The sequence below is a fragment of the Anolis carolinensis genome, chromosome 3 (assembly GCF_035594765.1).
Source record: "Anolis carolinensis isolate JA03-04 chromosome 3, rAnoCar3.1.pri, whole genome shotgun sequence".
In the NCBI taxonomy this organism is placed as follows: Eukaryota; Metazoa; Chordata; class Lepidosauria; order Squamata; family Dactyloidae; genus Anolis; species Anolis carolinensis.
In genome coordinates, this window is record NC_085843.1 from 23,840,535 (window position 1) to 23,867,839 (window position 27,305).

At 39.3% G+C, this 27,305-nt stretch overlaps 1 long non-coding RNA gene across 1 annotated transcript in view; it reads left to right on the forward strand.

The window, feature by feature from the left end:
• LOC134297347 (uncharacterized) overlaps window positions 1-27,305 on the forward strand; it is a 33,538-nt gene extending 6,233 nt beyond the window's left edge. The window contains exons 2-3 of the long non-coding RNA XR_010004057.1: window positions 13,373-13,462; window positions 27,002-27,305. This is a non-coding gene — a long non-coding RNA (uncharacterized LOC134297347). The remainder of the gene's footprint in view (window positions 1-13,372; window positions 13,463-27,001) is intronic.

Consider the following 27,305-nt stretch of genomic DNA (forward strand, 5'->3'; position numbering starts at 1 on the left):
CAGTGACTTCCCTGACTGAATCAATAATTCCAAGGAGTGAAAGACTAGTGTAACTAATTTCATGGAAAGAAAAAATTCAATGGCTTTCTTATGTAATTATGCCCCTGCTATTATTTGCTATAAGAATTCTGTCCTCCTAATCCATTACATATTAAGAAAGCAGTCATAGCCACATTGTACGTTAAAATTGTGTTTGTTAAAACAGACATCATTGAATGGTGTCAAAGATATCACTGGAATGTTCAAAGTTTCAAAGTACCACACTGAAAATGCACCAATATGCATTAATGTTTTGCATACAATCTTGCTATCATCTCTGTGTTCAACTATTTCATAGTTATCACCTGCTCAACAACAGCATATTGGAACAGGTTGATAATTGATAGACCGGGGCATTTGATTTTCATCAAAACTCTTCTGTAAAGGTAAATAACACCTGATTATCTGGATGGAAGTAGCCCTCACGAGAATACCTGGGCCATCTGTCTGAATCTTGGCAGAACTGATTCAGTCAAGCCTAATAAATGACAATCAAGCACCTATGAACATATATGCCAGAATTTTGAGTTTTGCTTCAGCTTCAGTCTCCAGAATATTAGCCTGATTCAATTTGGCATCTTCAAACCTTGAAAACTGTAAGAATATGAGAATAAACATTTAGTATTGTACTGGAGTCAGGATTCACAAGACCAAAGTGTTAGGGTTTTGGATGAGCAGAACCAGTAGTAGCATTTATCACCTCCCTTTCCCAGGCTTCCCCATTACTTACAATCCTGGGATGGGATAAATTTCTCTACCCATTTATTGTTGAATTATTCCTGCTTTTATATAAATTATTTTAGTGTTGTCAGCCAGTGTGATATAGTGTTCTGAGTGATGGACTAAGACACTGGAAGCCCAGGTTTTGACTCCCTGCTCATCCATGGAAACTCACTGGGTGACATTGTTATACTCTCTCATTCCTTCTCAGCAGGTTATACTCTCTCAATCTCAGAGGAAGACAATGACAAACCCACTCTGAACAAATCCTGCCAAGATGATAGGTGTTAAATTAGCTTTAGGGTATTGGACGAACTGATTTTAAGCATATGTTTTATGTTTTATATTTTATACTGTATTTAATTGGTTGTAATACATTTTTATATGTTGTTGTTTTTAATGATGTGTCGACATTGAATTGTTGCCAATTGTATGCCACACTGAGTCCCTTCAGGTGAGAAGGGCGGGATAGAAATGTTGGAAATAAATAAATAAATAAATAGGTTGCCATAAGTCAGAAATTTATTTATTCATTTATTTGCGACATTTCTACCCCGCCTTTCTCAACCCCGAAGGGGACTCAAGGCCGCTTTACAACATAGGCAACTATTCAGTGCCTTTAAAAACAGCGTACAATAAAATAAACATTTAAACATTTAAAATAGCATTATAAAATACAATTAAAGCAATTAAAAACATTTAGAACAATGTCAACACAAGTAATCACAAACGTAGTCCAGGCCATTTCAATAGTCAGTGCACATCATTTCCTATTTATTTATTGCACCAGTTCTCCAAAGGCTTGGTTACAAAACTATGTCTTCACTTTTTTACAGAAAGTCAGGAGGGAGGTGGCTGATCTAATCTCCCTAGGGAGGGAGTTCCACAGCTGAGGGGCCACCACTGAGAAGACCCTGCCTCTCGTTACCGCCAGTCATGCCTACAAAGACGGCGGAACTGAGAGCAGGGCCTCCCCAGACAATCTTAAACTCCGAGATGGTTCATAGGGGCTGATATGTTCAGACAGGTGAGCTGGGCCAGAACTTTTGGGGCTTTATAGGCCAAAGCTAGTACTTTAAATTGTATTCAGTAGCAGACTGGCAGTCAGTGGATAAGACACAACAGGTGGGTTGTATGCTCCCTGTGTGCCCCTGCGGTGAGCAATCTGACTGTCGCCCGTTGGACCATTTGAAGCTTCTGAACAGTCTTCAAAGACAACCCCACGTAGAGCGCATTGCAGTAGTCTATTTGGGATGTAACCAGAGCACCTGCTGAAATACTGTTTTTTGGTAATTATAATAAAAATTATGAGTATCCTTTACATTCCTGTACTAGTTGTGGGCCATAAAACCTCTCCTGAACTTGGAAAACATATGGCAAAGGTCTTACATCTTGCAGACTGAAGGGCTTCCCTGGGACCACCCTTGTAGTTTTACAATAGATCCCCAAAGCCCCCAAACCTCATTTTTATTTTTGTAATTTACAGTAGTCTTTGTTGAAAGTTTTAGTGGCTGATCCCAATAACAATATCACTGTGGAAATAGCAAACAAACAAACCATCACTGAAAGTAGTAATACTGCTAGATCTACTAGGGCTGTAATTTAATTGTGGTAAAATTGCCAATATTATGTTTATGTACATCTTGAATGTTTTCATGTGTTTGGTCAATACGTTGATCAATACAAGCCATCAGTCTGTCTGTCTCAGGCATTGTAAAAGTTGCCCTTTAAAAATTACAGTTCCAAAAAACTCATCCTGGGAGCAGTGCTCCAAAAAATTCAAATATTCAACTGCTGGAAACATGTACAAAAGAGAAAATTTGTTAGTCCTCTGTTATTTTGAAATTACAAGTCTTAGAACATACCAATTTATCCTTATCATTTTGACTAGCTTTAAGTATGGTAAATTATATTTATGTAATCAGACATGAAAGATGCTCTTTCTTTATAGTTGAAATGCAGATAAAACTTTTTTGGAAATAAATATTTGTCATTGAATAGATTATAGGGGAGGAATTAGGAATGAATTGTTACATCTGTTTGTTAAGTAATTTGCTGGGTGGCAGGAAGGACAACGGATATCTTTTGCCTAAAGACATTCTTTTGTAGCAAGAAAACTTGTGGTAAAGAGCTAGAAACATTTGGGATGGGGGACAGTTTTGGAATGACAGGCATCCTGTGGTTAACTATACCCAACAGATGATATGCCTGTCTCCCATTTCCATATCTCCCTTTCCCCCTATAACTGGTAGATCTGACTGCCCATCTGACATGGTGAGCCATGTCTTCTGGAAGGCTACAATACCCATTTTCTTCAAGAAATTAGCCAGCTCTTCACTGGAAGCCCTGTTTCTACATCCTGTTAGACTCAAAGTCAAGAGTCGAATGTTACTCTCAGGCCCGTTGTCTTCGGGGACTTGAGGCCAAAAAAATTGAGGCGGGGAAAGTGGGATATTCTGTCAATCCAGTTTGACCTGCTGATTCCAAAAAAAGGCATCAATTTTGCTTTATTAACTCTACTTTTTGAGATGCAGAACATATGCCATATAACAGTAGCCATCTGCTCACTCATAAGGAATAATAATAATGGATGTAAAAGATTCACATTCATGGCAGGTAAGCATTTATATATGCCTGTATATGTATACAACCATTGCATTTTTTCATATTTTTATCCTTAATAATAATACTCTAAAATAAATACTGCAATTAATTACGTAATAATGACAGTTGTGGCTATTTGCTGGGAAAAGTGTCCACTAAATCTTGAGAAAATTCTTGGCATTTGTAATCAACTACGTATCACCTCATATATTAAGTTAAATGTGGAATAATATCTTAGTTTTCAGTATAATCAGAGAAGTGTTGAATTGTCCAGTATTGCATTGCTTCACTTCCCAAAAGGGCATAATCTAGCAGAGTGGATGTGCCAACATGCAGTGTTTTGACAGAATCAGCCATAATCCTATAATAGTTCAACACAGAATTTCCTAGAGGGCTTTTCCTCAGCTTTAAAATGTCCATGACATGTATATTTTAAATTAATTTTTGTAATGTTTTACAGTAAATGGCAATCTTGCAAAGAGAGAGTGAGAAAGAGAAAGGAAAGCATACTTCTGTACAGATGTATGTATTTCTTAATTCAGATTTATGTATTTCTTATTTTTAATTTCATTCTATTTTTGGTTTTTATATGGTGGTATTTAAAGTTATACAGTGGAACCTCTATTTAAGAGCATCCCAACTTAACAGCCTTTTGAGTTAAGAGGAGTCACTCAGCTCATGTTTTGCTTTGACATAAGAGCAATGTTTTGAGTTAAGAATTACCATGAGAGGGAGCACTAGTTTGAAAGTATAGGACTTTAGGGCTTCAAGAGAGTAGCCTCTGTGCTCGTGCCTCTGTGCCTCACGCTCTTGTTCACTTTGGGAGATTTCTGACTGCTTTGCTCTTGTCTGCTTTGAGGAATTTCGAGTTAGTTTTTGTGTGGTTTTTATTATATTTGGCTTCATGAAGAGAGGGAGGGAGAGAGCAAGAGAGGGAGGGAGGCTGAAATGAGTACAGTATGAAGAAAATGGTGCTTCTGCCTCTTCACTTTGTGCTTTGTGCTTTCTTGCCACAACTTTGTGCTTCTTCCATTCTAGAACAACTTTGTGCTTCTATCATTTTGAAGTTGATCTTTCTTTTTATTGTTCCATGTGAATGTGCATTTTTACATTATTTGTTATTCATAAAGTACATTTTTATTTCAAAACACATAGCAAAAGTGTGTGTGTGTGTGTGGGGGGGGGGCTGAAACAGATTAGGCCTAACTTGCAAGGTTGGCGTGTAAAGAAAGTTCTGGACCTTGAAGGAATGGCAGAGCCAGGCAAGGAGAGGAGAGACCAGGTAGCACTATATATGGTAGTGGAGTCTGATTGGTGGATAGAGTTGGCGGGAGTTGCCTAGCAACAGGAGGTAAGAGGCAGATAGAGTTAGTCAGAGAGAGAGAGTTAGTTGGGTCAGGGAGTGGAGTTTGAAGAGGAAGGAAGGAAAAATTTAGAACTGGTAGAAAGGAATCTTTGTGAAAAAAAGTTTTAATTAGCCTTCAGAGAGAAGTGCTAGATATTGTAGATATTGTAGTGAGCCTCTAAGGGTTAGAGTGCTTATGTTAAAGGGGAGGTCTGTGAGGTTTTTAAAGAAGCCTGATTAGTTCCTTTGTAAGGAAACAGTTACTGAAGAAGTCAAGTTAAAGAACCATTTGATTTTAAGTAACCAGTCTGTTATTATTTGCAACCAATACGCAACCGTTTGTTCTAGTTCTAATAAATTACACAATTTTGTTTTTACTTCACCTGAAGTCTTCAGTGTGTCTTTCTGTTTATCAGTATAAGGAGGAGGTCTATCTGCTTATTAACTATAAATAAATAAATAAATAAATAAATAAATAAAATCTCTACATTGATCCTTAAATGTCTGGACATTTCTCCTTACAATCATGTTGTCAGAGACTCCTCAAATGAAACCATTTGGGAAAGGCTTTCTTCATATGGATGCTGTTTGGATTTAGGTGAACAAAGCAGGAATAGCCAAGTAGTAGGTGACTGACAGCGTTTGGCTTATCACATGCTTTACTCCCAGCTCTATTACCTTTCTTGCAGTTCTTGGATAATATGAGACGATATGAAGAAGAGCTATCTGCATTCTTTAGGGAAGAATATCTCATCTCATTCTCTCTACTATTTCGAGCATCTGCACAGAGTGGGAGACATCAACATTTTGGTGACTGGTAGTTATCATTGTCAGTCTGAATGGGCAGGTTTCTTATTAGGTTCTTATTATCTTTTCATATAAATGCTGACTACAGCAGGCAAACAGGACTAGAAAGAAAAGGTCAAACACACACAAAGCAAGGTAAGACAGTCTGAGTTTTCCAGCACTCAGACAAACGAATTAGAAAAAAAGTAATTTTATAGAGCCTGATGACTCACCATTGATTTATAAGATCCACAGACTCACTATTGATTTATAACATCTATGGGGCGAAGTGATAACATTCAGTATTATAAGCCAGATTAACTGGTTAAAGGTTGAAAACATTTGTAGTCTAAGGCAGTGATTCTGAAACTCTGCTTTTCCAGGTGTTTTTGACTTCAGTTCCCAGAAGTCCCAGCCAGTTTACCAGCTGTTAGGAATTGTGGAAGCTGAAGTCCAAAACATCTGGAGGAGCAGAGTTTGAGAAACACTGATCTAGGGCATAAGATAAAGAAATCTATATGCTGAGGTTCCTGGGACAAAGTTTACAAGATATTGATTCTGTTTATTATTTTTATTGTACCAAATAAAATTGTATCCCCCATGCCTTCTTTGGGAGCCTTTAGTTTATGTTTCCAATTCTTTGCCACAGTTATGCTTGTCATAAGTAAGACGTTCACCCTTTTGACTTACAGTGAGATGAAAAGATTTTACTGGATACAAGCAGCATTCGCAAAACCAAATGATGAGGTTGTAAAAGAATGATCGCTCATTTTATGCATCTTATGTCTCTTCAGCATTACATCATCAATATCTCAGTGATGGGTGGGCCTGACTGCATATGGTCTGTTTTTCCAGGAGTGGTTAGGAGAGGCTGTAAGCCATTGAGGTGACGTGTCAATGCCAGCATCATGCAGTAAGGGAATAGAATAGCCTACATACAACCCTTGGCTGGACCTGTCTCCCCCACACTATTTCCTAAGCAGGCCGGGAACAAATTACAATATGTGAGGCATGTGACATAAGGGAACATGCTAAATTGGAAGAATTTTAAGAGCTAACCTCCCATCCATACTGAATCTCTTTACTGAGCTTTAGCAAGCCACCAGCTGCCATTCAGTTTTATCATCTCTGTATAACTGGCCCTAAGCACTGTAAGGAACGTTGCTATTTCATTTTACAATATAGGCAGTCCCCAAGTTATGAACAAGATGGGTTCTGTAGGTTTGTTCTTAAGTTAAATGTGTATAGAAGTTAAAACAAATACATTTTTAAGTGTAACTGCAGCCAAAAATATATATTGTTTAGCTTTGGATAACATAGGGATGGGTTAACACTCCTGTGATGTTTGTTTTGGTGCCAGTTCAGAAGATTTCACCTCATTTTCTGTCCCTGTGAAAATTGGATTTTGAAAAAAAAAAAATTGTCTTGTTGCAGAAACAAGGATTAGTGAGAAAGCTTTAGTTGAGACATCTTTTTTCCATGAAAACTCTTCCTGGAGTATGTTGTCGAAGACTTTCATGGCTGGAATCACAAGGTTGTTGTGTGTTTTCCGGGCTGTATGATCCAGAAGTATTCTCTCCCGACGTTCAAAGCAGATAAAGTGGACTACTTGCTTTAATAATCCAGATTATATGGCAGTCTAGGAGGGACCTGCACTGTGTTCAATTAATATAGCTGGAAACAATTACTTCATTTTGAATATCTCATGGAAATGTCACAGGAAATGCAACTCATACTTTTCTGCCCTTTGGATAATTCACCCCTCCCTTTGAAGAAAACAGCAGTGAGATCAGGCTCCAAGAGCTTGCCAGTAATTTGCCCAGTGTTACCCTACTTTTGCTGAGCCATATATAGTGAAATCACTGACATATTTCTTAGCGAGCCCAGACAAGTCAAGCTAGTATAGAGAAGCAAGTATTTCTTTCTTAGTTGTTGACAAGCATATTTCTCCAAACTCTTCACATTTCATAGCAGCACTTCTTCATAGATTTCATTTTTTTTATTTGGAAGAAATATTGTGGAAAGATAAAAATCGACATATTGCCTGTCTGACACAGGGCTGACATGGTATATGCTACATCCAGAATGGCTCTGGGATAGCAAGTCATTGTAGATCCGCCCAGGATCTCTACTAGGAGGCAATAGAATAGGAGTCTGGGGATAGCATTTATCTATAGTTATTCCTTTCATCTAGATTATCATTCAAACTAAATGGCCTGTTTTTAGTAGCACTTGAATTGGGCTAAAGTAAACCAGTGCTGACAAATTGATACTCTCTTTCAAGGTGGCCATGAACCATTCATCTAAGAAATTGTGCAGATGAGGACAAGAAGAAATAGGATCCGGTGTAGGAAAATGGAGACATGACACCAATGGATAGTAATGGTGTTGGACTGGCAAGCCAGAATGGCTGCATCAGTTGATTAAATTCTGTAATAAACGCAAGGGAGTCCATCTCTGGATGTAGCAAAGCAAATCTTCTCCCTGCAGTTAATAACAAATATTGCAGCTTTTCGTTTATACTCAGTTTGAAATCACTGGCTTGCTTTTATTTATCCAGATATGGATTTCCTACAGTATAAAAGGATTTACCAAAGATTAACCAATAAGTCTTGCTTCTTACAAATATTTTGCTTACTGTTCAACAAAGTAAATTGGGCTTCTCTCCTCCATGTTTCCATGTCAGGATAAATCTGTTTTCATCTTAAGTTCTGTTTTAACAGCATCTATGGTTTGTTCTCTTAGTTTTATCTGCTTGGATTCACTACTTATGTTTAAATACTGGGATACGATTACTATGGGTTCAAAAACATTTCATTGGACAGAATATTAATGTGATTATATATACAATAAGAATAAAAAATATTTACATGAAAGACTACACAATGTTGCATTTGGGTAACACCATGAGAGTTGGTGTAGTGTAATGGATTGACCACTGGACTATGATTCTGGAGTCTAGAATGTATGACTTTGGATGACGTTGGGCAAGCCACGCTCTCTCAGCATCATAGGAAGGTAATGGAAAAACCCCTTTGAACAAATCTTGCAAAGATATTCCATGACAGGTTTGTCACAGGGTCAGCATAAATCACAAACGTCTTGCGGAACAACAATGACATTTCTGCAGTTTTTCTTTTCTTTTGTTCTTTTTTTCAATGTTGTACTTTCTCATGAAAATTTTAAGAAGGGATTTTTGGGTAAAAAAATCACTATTATCTGTAAAATATAATGTATGTGTGTGTTTGTACATAAGAATCCCAATGTTTCATGTGAAAGTCAGCACCAGTGCATATAAAACAATAGTACACCCTTGTCTCCTTTCCTCCCCTTCCTAAGTGCTGGAGGTACTCTGCCAATCTTCAGGGGTCTGTGTGTGGAAGCATGCTTTTGTGCTGCCCACCCCTCAAAAGGTGTTAATTTTGGCAGTGTTTAATGAGCTTAGTAGCATGAAGTGACATACACTCCAGCATTTCACAGATGAAAACTAAGACATGTACAACCAAGCAACATCAGAGTGTCATTAAGATGGTCAAAGGTGTTAAGGAGCAAAAACATACAAGCTAGGTTACCAAAGGCCTTACTATGACACCAGAAAGTTGCCCAGTCATTGCTTAACACAAGTCATACATTCAGAGAATTCTGAGCAAAGGGGCCTTGATAATTATTAAGTCTATTTGATGATAAGGAAAATGAAGTGGGGAAGGATTTTAGAGAATTTCTTTGAGAAAGTAGTTTCTCAACAGTTTTTCAGTAGCAAAGATTGCTATTTATAGATATAGCTGCTCATTTTCTTTTTAAATCTTCTCCCTGAGAGCTTCTTTAACTGGCAAAAGCTATATCTAAGTTGTCAACATGGCCACTATTTTGCTTTCCTCCACTACCATGCTCCAAATGGTTCAAACTTAGTGGCTGACAGGCTACAAGAGGAGAAAAATAACAATGAGAACAAGACATATCTGTGTTAATCTGAAATGGAGATTATTTAGACCAAAATATATGAAGTGCCAATTGTTTCTTGTTTGCTCAGAAAAACACAGTCTGAGAAACAGAACATAGTCCTGATTCATGTGATGTACTACACTTCCCTCTTGCATCACAAAGGTTATCAGGTGAAACTGGATAAGGGTGATGTTTCATACCAAGATGTTTCACAAGGGCGTTATGAAGACATTTAATCCTAACAATCTGGGACCAGGATTTCTGAAGGATGAACCTTTCCCCTGAGTATCTGAGGAAGTACACTTAATCTACAAAAGCTTATACTACAAACTTCATTCTTTCAGTCACTAAAGTGCTCAAAATGTTCTTGGCATTGAATGTTGCCAACTGTGTAAGCCGCCCTGAGTCCCCCCGGGTGAGAAGGGTGGGGTATAAATTCTGGAAATAAAAATCCCTTTGCATTCTATTATGGTATTATAACTGGATGACAAGAAACCACAAGCACCCCTTGACAGAACTTGTACTCGATGGGACAAACCAATGGTTAAGCTATTTGGCTAGAAATTCAAAAGAAAGAACAGGATAATATATTTTGGCAAATGGTAGATTTGCATGAAGCCCTAAAGGGGTGGATCAATGACAAATTGGATAGGATAGGATGGTACTATTTTAATCTTTGTGACACAGTTCTGCAATGTCTTTCTAAAGTTGGTCTGCTAGGCACAATCATGTGGCAGAAGTAACTGGCATACTTTAAAAGGGCTATGGGAATTTTTATTTTATTTATTTGAGATACTTTTACCTTGCCTTTTTCTACCAAGCTGATATACTGTTTTACCATATTTTCAATATGTTTGTTATCCCCCCTTTTGTATAATAGTTTTCTTTCCCCTCCCCCCAAAGTATATATGCCACCATTGAAGGACGTTTTTAAGATCAGTTCAGGGGGTACTGTAATACATTGCATGCATTCATAACTGAAGGAAATTCTAGATTTCAGTTAGAGGTCAGAGAACATAAAGACAATATTTTTTTTTTCAGTTCAAGCACCTTGAAAGCCCGTGGGCCCCTGGTTAAGAACCCCTACTTTAGGAGGACCTAGAGATTCCTAGATACAGTATATTACTCAAATCTGAAAGTGACCAAATGCATAAAAGTTAAACCCATAAATGTGAAATGCCAACTGTACAAGGTTATGTGTGTGTGTGTGTGTGTTTAGGAAATTATTGGAATTATTTCATGGGGATTCACTTGAACTTCTCGGGGTGTCACCTAGGCAGTTGAACCGCAAGGAGAGGCGGGTAATAAATAAATAGAGGAGGAGGAGGAGGAGGAGGAGGAGGAGGAGGAGGAGGAGGAGGAGAAAAGGACTGAGCCAAAAAAGAAGGACAGAGATGGGAGAGGATTAGAGGGAATTATGGACTTCTTCAGAGCTGCAAAGGAGAGCTGGGGATAGAGAATGAGTAACTGCTTTGAATAATACCACTGTCTCTGCCCCTTCCTTTTTTATGGGACAGAAGTATGAAAAGGCAGGAGGGAGACACTTAATACAGCTTTATACTATCTACATTTCAAATGGTTGGAGTATCTGGAGAAGAATCTCTTAATTTCCAAATATTGATCTTTGGAGACAAACAGTCCTTGTTTGTTAAAGAGTGTTACCCAGGAACCCTTAACTTCTTCAAGTTCCTGGGAGCTAGTAACAGAAATTTATTATTTTCTACAAGTCCAACTACTTTTTAAATGTAGAACAACATTCATAGCACAATGCCAGAACATTTTTAACAATGTTTAGTTGCTTGGAATTAAGCATCTGCTAAGGATTCTTTTTTTAGTACAATACAGTTGGTACATCTCAGTATATTTTACTGGGTTTCTTATTGAAGTTTGGAAATAATTGCCTGCAAATCTCCACAGTTCTGCTGTTATTGCTTTCTTCAAACAGAAGACCATCTGATCTGGTTTTTTAAAGATGTTGAAAAAAAGAAAAGAAAAAGAAGTTCCAAAGATTAAAAGTTTGTTGCTTCAGTTCAACATTTCTTTATTGAAATGAAAATATATCTAAAATGACATCTCAAATAGATGAGATATAACAGAAAGATAACTCCCATGACCTTGATGAATTTGTCAACATAGGGCACCATGCACACACTTGCAAGTTTACATGTAATGACTTCTTGTACAGACTCATATGTCTGTCCTTGACTCCTTGTCCAAGGAATTTATCTTTAATGATACAATTACTATTCAAAATAAGTATGTACTGACATTTAAGCAGTGCATTTTAGGAAGAATCTACACCATAGAATGAAATCAGTTTGATGCCACTGTAATGTCCATGGGTCAATGCTGTGGAATCATAGGAGTTGGAGCTTTACAAGGTCTTTAATCTTCTCTGTCAAAAGGTCTGGTTCCTCACCAAACTACAAACCCAGGGTTCCATACAATTCAAACTGCATTCATTTTACAGTACTCTGAGGAGCAGAACCTTCTTTGTGAACTTGGTTCAGCACTTTGGCTAGCTTCTTTCAAGTTTGAACTAAAGCCCGAAGTGATTGCAATGAGCCAATTATGGAAACCACCCAAATATTACTTTCATAGGTATCCTGATGAGTGCTAGGATTTGTAAGATCCAAGCTGAAAGGCCCATTTATTCATAGATTAATCTACCTTGTAGGGTTGGTGTGAGATTAATAAAAAGGAAGAGTATTTTGAATATAGTAGCAGAACAGTAGCTATAAATGTAATGTACCAATAAAAGGACACATTCCTCAATCAGGACAAGGGTGTCTTGTTCTGAAACTCATATCATGGTTATTTTATCTGGAGGTTTTATTATATGGGTGGTTGCAAATCATAGATTAAATCCAATTTTTCTTCTCAACTGAGTTTTGGTTAGGACTCTTTGGCCATCGTTTTTCAGTATTACTGTCAATGAAGCTACAAAATGTTCCCCCAAACATCTGGAGAAGATTTAGTCGTGTGAGGGGTGGACTGAAAAAGTGAAGATATACAGCAATAATATCCTCTCTGTTCTTCCACTGGAAATGATGCAAAAGATCAGAGGCTCTACTGCATAATGGCAGAAAATTGTTCCCTGTAGTTGCATGGCATAGGCTCTGAACCAACAGGTCTAAATGAAAAGAAAGGAGATTTTTACTAAGGATTAGAAAACCTCCCAGCAGTAGTAGCTGTTCAACAGCAGAACAACAGAAGAGCTTGTGTCAGGAGATAGTTTCTCCTTTGTTAGACATTCTAAAGTAGGACTGAACATTTGCCTGTCAGGGATGTTATGACATTACAAATTTCTGCAACAGCACAGGTTTTAAAGGATAGTCTTTGAGTCCCATCCAACTATGCTTTTGCACCATTTTAAAGGCATTTTAACAGGGGAAAAGTAGAGAAAAGATACAACAAAGGACAGAACTTCAATTGTATCCAATTTTGGCTAATGCAGATTTTCTTATCTCTGAGAAGCAAGATGGGCTTGGCAAAATTCCAATATTATTTATTGAAGAGGGGGGAAAATCCCCTTTTCTGTTTGCTTCTTAGTGAGCCAGGCAGAGGAGATGGAGAAACAGACATGCAGTTAAAAACATTTAAACTGGATGCCATGTTACCTGTTGTAAATAAAACTGGTTAATAAAAGAGAGAGAGAGAAAGAGAGAGAAAGAGGGAGGGAGGGAGGGCAGGAGAGAGATAGAAGACTAACAATACATACCTTTTAAAACTAAAAAAAAACTAGTATGGCTCAACACCTGTGTTCCTGAAGAAGAGCAATCCTTTAGGAACAAATTCAGTTCATAGTGTGGAATCTTAATCCTGTTTTTTTGACCTGCACAGGTTGTTAAATAACTAATAAACCTTAAAAGGGATGAAAACAGTATTCCATGTAGAATAATAAAGTTACTCTCATTATCTCTTTTTTTTCCCCAGAAACTTTCTGCCTTGATTCATTCAACATGGTTCCGGTGACCTCTTCTTCTTGGGCATAGCTTAGAAGACCGTGGGCAATAGTGCCATCTGGTGAGTCCTACTCCAAAAAGACAAATTGCATTCACAATGTACAATGAGATAACTCTCTATTGCCCCCTTGGAGCAGTTGTTTTGCTCATTTTTAGCACCATTAGAGCAACACAAAAAAAGAAATAATAATAAAACCTCACAAGGTCACTGCTAGACTGTTTGTACCACCATCATAAGGCAATGAAAGGAGATGTTTGTATCTCATCAGCCAAAAACTCCATCATTATAAGAGCTGTTACATGCCATAGCAAGCTCATATTCCCCATAAAATGGTTTCTAATGTTGCCTGCTGTAGTTTAGTTCCTCCTTCATCTTTGACTGCAGATGAGCAGGCAAGCTTTTGTGAATAAATCTAGAGGTGATTTATTCCTCTGCATCGTTGTTTGATTTTAATAAAATACGTTTTCCAAAGTCACTCCGATTAACCTCTTGCCTAGAACAATGGATGGCGGGCTAAAAATTGATTGTGGAGGAAGCCACAGTGCTATCCGTGTTATATCTGTCTAAAATATAACTTTTATGTCTTTGTAGTTTTTCATAAAGGATATTATTCCAAAGGTTTCCTTGAAAAAATAAACTGGTCTACATTGTTGATTTATGTCCATAAGTATGTATTGGTTAACTAATATCCCAAACTGAGGGTGCATCCAGATGGATAATAATAATAATAACAACAACAACAACAACAACAACAACAACAACAACAACAACAAATCAGAACAAATGCAATTAAGGCCAAGATCGAAAAATCAGCTGATGACCCAAAATGCAGACTGTACAAGGAAGCTGATGAAACCATTGATCATATCCTCAGCTGCTGTAAGAAAATTGCACAGACAGACTACAAACAGAGGCACAACTATGTGGCCCAAATGATTCATTGGAACTTATGCCTCAAGTACCACCTCCTTGCAGTAAAGAACTGGTGGAATCCAAACCCGCAAAGAGAATGGAAAATGAACACACAAAGATACTGTGGGACTTTCGAATCCAGACTGACAAAGTTCTGGAACACAACACACCAGACATCACAGTTGTGGAAAAGAAAAAGGTTTGAATTATTGAGGTCACCACCCCAGGTGACAGTTGGATTGATTAAAAACAACAGGAAAAACTCAGCCGCCATCAGGACCTCAAGATTGAACTGGCAGAAACCAGTGCAGGTGGTCCCGGTGGTGATCGGCACATTGGGTGCCGTGCCAAAAGATCTCAGCTGGCATTTGGAAACAAAAGACATTGACAAAATTACGATCTGCCAACTGCAAAAGGCCACCCTACTGGGATCTGCACGCATCATCCGAAAATACATCACACAGTCCTAAATGCTTGGGAAGTGTTCGACTTGTAATTTTGTGATACGAAATCCAGCATATCTATCTTGTTTGCTGTGTCATACTATGTCATTGTGTCTATTATTATTATTATTATTATTATTATTATTATTATTATTATTATTATTATATTCTGCCCTATCTCCCTGGAGGGACTCAGAGCAAATTCCAAACATCAAGGCAACCATTCAATACCCGAACACAACAACAATGCACCCATTATAACAAAAATATAAAAACAAATTATGACTTAACAACTAAAATTAAATTAAAAACTCAACCTGTTATATTGGACAAAAAGCAAAACATCAAAACATTGAACAGAAGCCTTCTCAGTTCCTTGGGGGCAAATAGATTGATCATTGCTCAAGATGTCTATTGAGCTGTTGGGGTGAACAGGGCACGGACATTGATGGTAGCTATTAATAATCCTCCTCCTCCTCCTCATAAGCCAGTGAGCAAAGGTATGTCTTCAACTGTTTCTTGAAGGTGGGGGGGGGGGGCATCTTAGGAATTCCTTAGGAAGGGATTCAAAACACCATAGGTTTTGTTCCCATTCTTTACAATTTTATTTTGGAGATTCATACACAGGTTTATTTATCCCAGAAACTTTTCTGTTAGCTTCTATTATGATCAGATACCTTCTATACCATTTCTTTAAAATTGTTTATTTTAATCCAGAATAAAATCAGAAAGGAAAAAAAATCTAGGACTTTTTAATCAGTCTGGATGGGAACAAAGTAGACCAAATAACAGAGCAAAAACAAACAAACAAACAAACAAACAAACAAAAAACAAACAAACAAGGGCCATATAACACATAGAAAGAAAGTGGATAACAGAGGGACACGAGGGTGAGGAGAGGAGAGACAATATTAAAATGCCAAAACATAAAGCCTTAAGCCCAAAGTAAACCAAAATGCTTACACAGGGTATATTAAAACCATTTGTCATGTGGCAATAATTGTTTTGCTCGCTTTGCTTTTGTGTCATTAAATATAAAATGATAACATGGTTAAATGTAATAATGCCCATATGTAAGATATGCCTAGAAGATGTATGCTCGAAAAATAGGTTTTAAAACAATTTCCTCATTTAAAAACATCCACTGATATATTACAGTATACTGTCTGGGTTTTTCTATTTCCCCTTTATTTACAGAAAAGAATTCAAAAGCAGAATGGGTTAGTAGAGTCCTGCATTAGTGATGCTGCATTGCTTCTGAGTACAGCTATATGGGGAAAGTTTAACGAGATGAGCAACTGCTAGGAAGCAGAAATCAGAAAGGTTATTTTTCATGACTACATCTCCCAGAATCCTTTCCTTTTTGGGGTTCTTTCCTGTGGTTACCTTTCTCCAGTGTCAGGAAGCCAAAGGATGACATCCATTATCTCTGCATACACATGAAATCAGAATGGCATTTTGAAGCAACTGCGGGCAAAGTGCAACAAAGTATACCAGGAATAGTTCATTTGGAAAGGAGATAAATTATTTTGTGCACAAATGACAAATTTAATCATGCTTATTGTATATCATCATGCATAAGTTGAGGACAGATTTTTGGGCCAAAATTATGGCTTTCAATATGATCCATGGGTTATGTGAGAGTTATTCTATAGGGAGGAGAAAACACCAATGTTACCTCATGGACCAGCCACCCCTGCTGTCACCTCTATTTCCACAATCAAACATTCAAAATGACCAGAAGCAGTGTGTTGTGGACTACTCTTCTGCTTCTGAGGAGGAGGTAGAACAGGAGGCTGAAAAGGTAGCAGTTGGGGAGTTGGGGCCAAGTGTTGAGGAGGACGGAGATGGTGAGGACGGCATACTGAAAGTCCCTACATTTTTAGAATGGTGAAGAGAAAAGAAGAAAGGAGGTCAGCTAGAATCACAGCAAAAATGCTGAGTAACCAGACCTTAACCTAGGAACATCTGTGCTGGGAGCTCAGGGCTATAAATTAGTAGCAAAGCCAGTAGTCAGTGCTGGCAGGAACTGACACACTTGGTGTGTTTGTGTTCCAGTCTCTGTGCTACAACTCCAGTGTTGGTTTTGCAAAAGACTTCTTACCACAGATCCTTGTTCCTGTATACTGTAAGCCTTTTTTGCCAAATACTTTTACTCCTGTCTGCTGTGAAGACTATTTGTTTTTCATCTGCTGTAAGACCTTACATTGCTTTTGAACTTTACTTTCGGTTTCCTTTACTGCTGTTTGCATTATTATTATTATTATTATTATTATTATTATTATTATTTGGAGAAGTAAAGCTATTTTAGTTACTTTTGCTCATGTTGTAAGGCTGTTTCTGAAGCAAAACAGGACACAGTGTCATGATAGAATGAGTAAGGGAGGTTGGTGCTTCTTTTAGGTTCTCCCAAAGTGAATAAAAGCCCCTTCTACATTGTCATACAAAATCCAGATTATGTGCTTTGAACTGGATTATATGACAGTGTAGACTCAGATAATCCAGTTCATAGCAGATAATGTGAATTATATGCTTTGATGATCTGGATTATATGGCAGTGTAGAAGGGCCCAAGGGCTCTTCTTCACTACCCTATATCCCAGGATATGATCCCAGATTATTTGGCAGTGGAGACTCAGCTCCCTTCCAGGCTGCCATATAATCCAGATATCAAAGCAGATAATCCACATTATTTGCTTTGACTTGGATTATATGAGTCTATACTGCCATATAATCCAGCTCAAAGCAGATAACCTGGATTTTATATGGCAATGTAGAAAGGGCCCCATATAATCCAGTTCAAAGATGATAATCTGAGATCAGATCTGGGATATGGTCCAGTGTAGATCCACCCTAAGGGCCCTTCCACACAGCCCTATATCACAGAATATCAAGGCAGAAAATCCCACAATAGCTGAGTCTACATTAAGATAATTTGAGATTTTTTTGCCTTGATATTCTGGGATATAAGGCTGTGTGGAAGGGCCCTTTTTACTGGGAGAAGAAGATTGTTTCTTTTTTGATAACTCACATTGACTTGTGGCTAAATCGGTCCAGATTTTATGGGTTGATTTTTAATGAAAATGTTTAGACTTATGCATGTTGGCTTCATGTATAAGACAAAGGTAGGATTGGAGCTAAAATTCTGGATTTTGATAAGATCCAAGGATAAGCTGAGTGTCCTTCCAGAGAATGCGCAAAGCTCCGGGGTCAGATGCCTGTGGCCATCATAATTTTCCTATAGAAACATTTTAAAAGACCTTTCACTACACCATTCAGAGAACAGGATGTTCCCTTTTATCAACAAAAGTTAAAGTGATGTTTTAACTCTTATAAAAACGAACTATCCCCTTCTCAGAGTAGAAGTGAAAGATGACAGTTAAATCCATTCCAGGAGACATTAAAACTAACTCCTTCTATTGTTTCAGTGTTCCTTTGAAAGGAAGTGCCAAAGAGTCACTGTCATGGCCCAGATATTTTTAAAAGTCTGAAGTGCCATTGCAACGAGAATAGAGGGCCTCAATATTTCTTTGAGATTCTCCTGAGAAAAACTAAGGGTGCTTTCACATTAGACTTAAATGCGCACCAAAGAGGGTTTAAAATCCCCACTTTGGTGTGCATTTTAACCCCCCCCCCAAATAACCAGGATGGCATGAAGCTACCCCGAAGCCCATAAAAACAACCTTAAAATTGAAAAACATACCCGGCTGCCATTAAGGTACTCCTTCAGACCTCCTGGCATGAAGAAATGATGTGCCAGGAGGAGGGGGCAATGAGGAAAATCGCTCCTCACCTCCCATTTCTTGGTGCTACCAGGAGACTATCTGCCTTGATATTCTGGGTTATATGGTTGTGTAGAACAGCCCTGAAGCTGCAAGGTTTTTCCTGAGTTTCAGGCAAGCTCTGCAGCATATCCAACTTTTCTTAATGTCCAGTTAACTTGGTTTTACCCTAAGACAGGGCTGGCTCAACCATCAAATATATGCTTAGGGCATCAAGGGAAAAGAGCGACACCACAGAAATTTTCCATTGCAGATTTATCATGGACCATATCTTATAAAACTGCAAATGAACCAGATTCTACAAAAATGGGTCCCCACAATAAATGACTTTGCAACTAGCAAAAGTAGGAGAAAAAATTCAAATATAAATAAAGTGAATGTATTAAAAATATTTTTTATCTTTCTGTAAGTTTTGTTTCATTTAAAAAATATGATTTAATACTGTTTATATTTTGAATTAGATATATTTTGAATAGATATATAAGGGGGTACCAAAATCTTTTAAGTACTTGGATCCTCTCATGGTTTTCATCTAGCCCTGCCCTGATATAATCACCAGAAGTGGCAGAACATTTTGGGGACTGCCAGAATCAAGTCACAGCATGTATAGATTTTAAGGCCCTGTAGATGAGTCCCTACTGGGAAAATAAACATCTATCCTGTAGTGCTGAGAAAATTGAAGTTTGGTGAGTATGAAGACAGATGGTGAGACATGTGAGTTAGCTGAATTAAGCTAAGAACGGGAACTCATTTACAGTTCATAGACACTTAAGACACAGTTTTTTTTACAGAGTCAGACCATTGATTTATGTAGCCTAATACTGTGAACTGTAACTGGAAGTATCTCTCCAGAGTCCTAGTTCAATTCTTTAGTAACTCTACTTGGTGTTCCCTGGTGGCCTGGTCTCCAATCCAAGTATTAAACAACCGCAGCTTTGCTTGCTTAGTCACTTTCGGCTCAAAATCAGACCTAAATGTCACTATAATCTCTTGTCAGAAAGGCTTGTAAGTTACATACCACCCTCCTTTAAAACTGAAATGCAGAGCCATAGGCTTATCTAAATAAAAGATTATAATTTCATTTTCCATAGAGAAAATTCAGCATTTTAGAAAATTAGAAAATCCCTCAAATGTTTTATCTTTTTTTCCCTAATGATCTGTTTAAATAATCATTATATCATTTAGACATACCTAATTTTACAGACTGATTTTTATACTGTATAAGTGATAAATCTTTCAAGGTTACATTTCATTTATCAAGAAATGAAATTCATTTTAATTTATTTTCACAAAGAGGATCAGAGCAATTTGTATTCAAAGCACAATTAGTCTCATTGTGCAAGGCTGCCATGATTGCAGTTTCCTGTAATATTAATTTTCATGTAATTTGCTTCTCTTCCATTTTCCAACTGACCATTATTTGCTTTATTCTCTACTCTCCTCTCTTTAAACTCTAGTATTAGCTTGATTCTCTTATTGTTCCAAATGTCTTAAATTTCTGTTCTGCATTCTGACTTGAATATGTCAGCGTTCATTCTTTGCTTGATAGCAAATCATTCAAGTGAGTATAAACTGCTGAAATCCTGAGCAATTGGAATGCAAATTAAATCAATACAATCTCTTGGAAGAATGTTGCCCTTGGAGGGACTACAGCTTCTCAGCTGTTCAGAAATGCTGTATCAAAAGGAATTGTTTTGACTTAAAAATCACATAAGATCCTTTGTGAAATATGCTACTTGATCCCAAATAGGTGGAACAGCATCCCAATCAAGATGAGATGAGTAGAACAATTGTATTTTGTCTCAGGCCCTTTCTATGCAGGCCTTAAATTCAGATAGAAAGTGGGATAAAAGGGGGCAGGGTGGCTAAATGACACATACTGAAAATGTGTGCTGCATTGCATGAAAATGTGGGATAAAAAGGTTTTGGGTTATATGGCTGTACGGAAGGGCCCACAATGAGAAACTGAGGGCCCTTACACACAGCCATATAACTCAGAATATAAAGGCAGAATATCCCACAAGATCTGCTTTGAACTGGGTTACCTGAATCCACATTACCATATATTCCAGTTCAAAACAGAAAATATGAGGTTTTATTCAGCTGTGTGAAGGGGCCTGAAGCAATTACTTAGGGAATGAAGTACAGCTGGCCCATTATATATGCTGTCTTTGACATTTGCAGATTTGATTATTCACATATTTTATTAAAAATGTCCTCTCTAGGAATCTCAAGGTCTTCCAGTGTCATTATATGATCAGTTTCGAACCCCAGTGAATGTATATATTTGACTGTAATTAGTTTCTCTCATTCTGACATGGCTTTGTTGTGAGGATAAAATGAATTGGCAGTGGGATTGTGAGGGAAGCACATAGACCAAATTCAGCTTCTTTGTAAAGGGATGCACAATCACAACTGAGGCCCCTTCTACACTGCCAGATGTAGAAGCAGAAAATCCACATTATCTGCTTTGAACTGGATTATTTTAGGGCCCTTCCCCACAGCCATATAACTCAGAATATCAAGGCAGAAAATCCTACAATATCTGCTTTGAACTGGGATATCTGAGTCCACACTGCCATATATCCCATGGTGGCTTCACACATACAGTTATCCCGGGAACATCCACACACACCACAGAAAGCACATGCTTTCTGTGGTGGGTGTCCAGATGTTTTCCCGGAACTTTCAGGGAGAATACTCAGACACTCTAATCCCCTCCCCAAAAGCCCCCCAAAGCCCCCCCAACCACTTTGAAAAATAAATTAACTTACCGGGCATCAATTAGAGTGGTCTGAAAGAGAGCGGGTGGGAGGAGAGGAGGAAAATCACTCCTGCCTCCCCCCCCCCCCCCCGCCCACTCTACTGGCACATGATTGCTATGTGCCAGGAGAGTTGTCATACCACTTTAATTGAGGCCCGGTAAATTAACTTACTTTTCAAAGGGGTTTGGGGTGCTTTAGGGGAGGGGTAGGTGTCCTCACAGGGAAGTAGTGGGTTTATACTACACCTTCCTGGAAGGTGCAAAACTAATCCACTAACAAATCAATTTGCCACAAACCAAGGTTTTCCTGGTTTGTGGCAAATTAATTCATATTTTCCAAAGACGTCATCTAGGCAGCCTCCTTTTTGTGGCAGGAAGTACCGCATTAAAGGGGCTGTCTGGATGCGCCCCCAGTTCAAAGAAGATAATGTGGGATTTTGTGTCTTGATATTGTGAGTTATATGGCTGGGTGGAAGGGCCTTTAGTCTACACTACCATATAATCAAGTTCAAAGCAGATAATGTAGATTTTATACAGTTGTGTAGAAGAGGCCTGAATGTAAATGCCTCTGATTTTCAGGCTCTTACTTTTTTGTTGTAGGAGTCCTGAAGGTGACTGATTAAGGTTAGCGGTTAAAGATATTGGCTATCTAATGACTGATAAGGAATTGTGAGTGGCGTGGTTTTATGGAAGCTGATGGACAAATTGATTAGGGGACCATCACCATTATCCTGAAGGACATACTTATAAAAAAGCAGTGCTGGATCCAACCACAAGGAAGCAGCTCAACCAGCTAACTAGACATGCATCTACTCAACAATTAACTATGAGGTTAGGCAGCCAGCATCACTTGTCATCAGGGCCGGCCCTAGGAAATTTTCAAGTGTAAGCAAGCAGTAATTTTGGCGCCCCCCCCCCCCGACAAACCAATCACTGAAAAATAAAAAGTAGAAGGTAGAGGTGAATAGAACACACACACAGCACATATGGTCCCTGCATATGTGTTTGTATGTGTGTGTGTGTGTGTATGTATCTTATATATACATACACATACACACAATGTGGAAAATATGTGGCAAGGTAGATAGATAGGTAGGGAGCCACGGCAGAAGAACCCTCCCTGGAGCAATGCCTAATAATAATAATATTAATAAATCATCCCAACAAAGGATTCCCCCAGGCAGGAAGCAGCCAAGCAACTGAAACATTTATACCTGCCTCCAACAGACAAGAGTATCTTTCTCCCATCCTGGACATTCTGCAGATATATAAACCCCACTTAATTAGTTTCCAACCTCTAAGGATGCCTGCCATAGATGCAGACGAAATGTCAGGAGAGAATGCTTCTGGAACATAGCCATACAGCCCAAAAAGCTCACAGCAACCCACTTGTCTTTACTGTATTACACAAATGTAATGTGCACCTCACTTTTGGAATAGTCATTTAGGCAAAAAAGGTGTGGCTGAGATTGATGTAATATGGTAATTTTGGCCTTCTTACTCTGATAGAAGCTTCAATAGGGCTACAGTAACTAGGGTTTGGCATTTTAGAGAATATACTCAGCATGATAACTATGGTGCTTATCCTCTGCTGAGCATGAGAATGATGAGCAGACATTCTTTTCAACCTCTGACAACTCTGATGGCAAAGCTGGGGTGATTTACTTGAAGTGGGGACAAACTTAGTAGATGTGGGCGAAATGTCAGTATTTTAAAAACTCTAAAATCAGGACAGTAAATAAAGAACACCACTCAGAAAACAAAGGAAACAATCAGGGCCAGCTAATACTGCCCAACAAAAGATTACCACAGGCAGAAAGCAGCCAGGCTTTGAAGCTGCAAGACTATGTAATGCTAATCAAGCTACCTCAGACAACAGTTCTTTTTCCCACCCTGAACATTCCACAGATATATAAACCCTGTTTGCCTAGTTTCCAAGAGACCTCACAACCACTGAGAGAAGAAGGATGGAGAGAGGGAGGGAGGAAGAAGAGGGGGATCCTCAATCAGGGCAAGCTAACACCTCCCAACAAAGGATTACCCCAGGCAAAAAGCAGCCAGGTTTTAAAGCTGCAAGGCTATTTAATGCTAATAACGGTGGCCATTTGCAACATTCACATGTGCCTCAGACAAGAGTTCTTTTCCCCACCCTGAACATTCCACAAATATATAAACCCCACCTGCTTTGTTTCCAACAGACCTCCCAACCACTGAGAGTGCCTGCCATAGATGCAGGTGAAACGTCAGAAGAGAATGCTTCTGGAACATACCTATAAACTCACCAGAGAGACTGGGAAAACTGCCAATGAATGTCCATGCAGTAGAAAGGAGATGAGGAAGGAAGGAAGGAAGGAAGGAAGGAAGGAAGGAAGGAAGGAAGGAAGGAAGGAAAGAGTAAAGGATGGGAGGAAAAAGGAGAGGAGGGAGAAGAGGGAGGGAGGGAGGGAGGGAGGAATGAAGAGGGAGGGCGCCAGGGGATCCTCAATCAGGGCAAGCTAACACCTCCCAACAAAGGATTACCCCAGGCAAAAAGCAGCCAGGCTTTGAATCTGCAAGGCTATTTAATGCTAATAACGGTGGCCATTTGCAACATTCACATGTGCCTCAGACAAGAGTTCTTTCCCCCACCCTGAACATTCCACAGATATATACACCCCACTTGCTTTGTTTCCAACAGACCTCACAACCATTGAGAGTGCCTGCCATAGATGCAGGCGAAACGTCAGAAGAGAATGCTTCTGGAACATACCTATAAACTCACCAGAGAGACTGGGAAAACTGCCAATGAATGTCCATGCAGTAGAAAGGAGATGAGGAAGGAAGGAAGGAAGGAAGGAAGGAAGGAAGGAAGGAAGGAAGGAAAGAGTAAAGGATGGGAGGAAAAAGGAGAGGAGGGAGAAGAGGGAGGGAGGGAGGGAGGGAGGGAGGGAGGAATGAAGAGGGAGGGCGCCAGGGGATCCTCAATCAGGGCAAGCTAACACCTCCCAACAAAGGATTACCCCAGGCAAAAAGCAGCCAGGCTTTGAATCTGCAAGGCTATTTAATGCTAATAACGGTGGCCATTTGCAACATTCACATGTGCCTCAGACAAGAGTTCTTTCCCCCACCCTGAACATTCCACAGATATATACACCCCACTTGCTTTGTTTCCAACAGACCTCACAACCATTGAGAGTGCCTGCCATAGATGCAGGCGAAACGTCAGAAGAGAATGCTTCTGGAACATACCTATAAACTCACCAGAGAGACTGGGAAAACTGCCAATGAATGTCCATGCAGTAGAAAGGAGATGAGGAAGGAAGGAAGGAAGGAAGGAAGGAAGGAAGGAAGGAAGGAAGGAAGGAAGGAAAGAGTGAAGGATGGGAGGGAAAAGGAGAGGAGGGAGAAGAAGGAGGGAGGGAGGGAGGGATGAAGAGGGAGGGCGCCAGGGGATCCTCAATCAGGGCAAGCTAACACATCCCAACAAAGGATTACCCCAGGCAAAAAGCAGCCAGGCTTTGAATCTGCAAGGCTATTTAATGCTAATAACGGTGGCCATTTGCAACATTCACATGTGCCTCAGACAAGAGTTCTTTCCCCCACCCTGAACATTCCACAGATATATAAACCCCACTTGCTTTGTTTCCAACAGACCTCACAACCACTGAGAGTGCCTGCCATAGATGCAAAACGTCAGGAAAGAATCTTTCTGGAACATTGCCAGATAGCCCATGAGCCGCCATCTTGATTGGGCCAAGCGCGGGCTAAGGAGGGGGCGGGGCCAAAGGGCACTTCCAAGGCACTCCTTTGGAAGCAGGGGGCGTGGTCTCCTGGGAGGGGCGTGCCCTCCGTGCCCTTAGGCCCCAGCCCTGCCCCTTCCGCAGCCTCAAAGCCTGGCTGCAAGCCAGAAGGGGAGAGCAGGTAAAAGAGGAAGGAGGGAGGGAAAAGAGGGAGAAGAGGGAGGGCACTTTTGGGCGATGGTGCTGTGCGTGCACGTTGGTGCACGCACAGAATTAGGCCTCAACAGCGCCCCCTTCCACGTGCGCCCGAAGCTGCGGCTTCATCTGCGTCAACGTTGGACCGGCCCTGCTTGTCATGCAAGATTTGTGTGCCGTGAGAATCCACTTTGCCTCTGTAAACAACATTTCTGATTTGATTCACAACTATGAAACAGCTGTTCCAACTCAGAAAAACAGTTCTTCCATTGATTTAGTTTTCTAGTTTGAATTCAGCTCATTATCTCTAATGACATGCACTTGAGCAGAGGGTGCCTGCAGCTCTCCTGTGATCAGTCTTTCAGATGTGGGGAAGTAATCTTCCCATTGGGTCCCGTTATATAAGACTGCGACCTGGTTTATGCATTACCTTCAGTGATGTCATTGCCACTGTCTCTGTGACTATTGCATTGTTGCTCTTGCTGACATGATCCTGTCAATATGTATTGCCACAAAAGCTCTTTATTGTTTTCATAAGTACCTAGCTGTTTATCCTAGGTTATCTGGCAGTGGGGACTCATATACACCAGTTTAAAGCAGATAATCTGGGATCAGATTCTGGGATAAAGGGCAGTGATGAGGATGGAAGACTGCCTATGAATACCAATTGCTGTAGGTGATACCAGTATTTTAAGAGGGAGAAACTGGTAGAACAACCTCTGAGTATTTATTTCCTACAAAAACTCTGTGAAATTGAAGGGGACATCATATATTGAAAGGAGATTTGAAGGCACATATACACATTTCCAAGCTCTGTGTTGAACTAGCACAGGGCTAGTGGTTTAGGTGAAAGGTAGAAATGATGTGGTTCTACAAAAGTGTTAGGCTGAAACGAGCATAAGTCAATTCAGAGGAGTGCTGCAAATTGCATTTAAACAACAATTTCTTCATTTTAGCCATCTTTTAAATTATGCTGTGGTGTTTAAATATCATTTGCATAATGCTGTGTCATACCTGGTCTTTCTTCATTTTGTACATTCTCTATAGATTTAAACAAAAAGTGCTGCTGGGGTTTTTTTTTTTTTTGCCTGAATGTTACTGATATACTTATGCAGGGACATGCTTATGCATATGGTCATGTGATTTTACTATTTTTGAAATAAACCATATTTTGAGTGCCTCAGGCCCCTTTCACGCAGCTTACTAAAATCCCACATTATTTGCTTTGAACTGGACTATATGGCAGTGTGGACTCAGATAACGCAGTTCATAGTAGATATTGTGGGATTTTCTTCCTTGATATTCTGGATTATATGGCTGTCTGGAAGGGCCTTGAATCTCTAAAGTGTAATGTCTTTGTTTTTTCTGCTCAAGAAAGATGCAATACTTAGTTCTTATGACTACCATAACAACAGGTAAAAGATCTAAATGTGCTGTTTAAGGTAACCGGTTGTATTGCAGCTAAGGATGGACATTCATATAAAACTACATTTCAGATTTATAAAATGTGTGGGTTGCAAGACAATGAGCAAAAGTGTATCATGTGGAAAGGAACTGAAAAAAGGAAGACTGCATTTAAGATAGCTAGATTCAATCAAGGAAGCCAAGGCCGAATTGATCAGAGTGGTTTAGGATAGAGTAAATTAAAGTTCTCTCATTCATAGGGTCACAATTTATTTATTTACCATATTTGTATCCTATCTTTTTCACCCCAGAGGGAACTCAAGGTGGCCTTACAACTGGAAGCAATTCAACGCCATCTCTTTTTCTTTTTTATTCACACAGTCATCTCCGACTCTTTGTGACCTCATGGACCAGTCCACGCCAGAGCTCCCTGTCGGCCGTCACCGCCCCCAGTTCCTTCAAGGTCAAGCCAGTCACTTCAAGGATACCGTCCATCTGATGACCGAGGCCCCAGCTTTCAAATTGATTTGAACCCGCAGCGGAGAGTTCCGCAGATTCATCACCTAAGGAACGGAGTGGGACTGCAGCAGACTATTGTTAAAAGATCTTTTTTTCTTCACTTTCCCCTTCCCTGAACTATGTAACAAATCCCCCCAATAAAAGTAGCATTCATTTTTAACAGTAA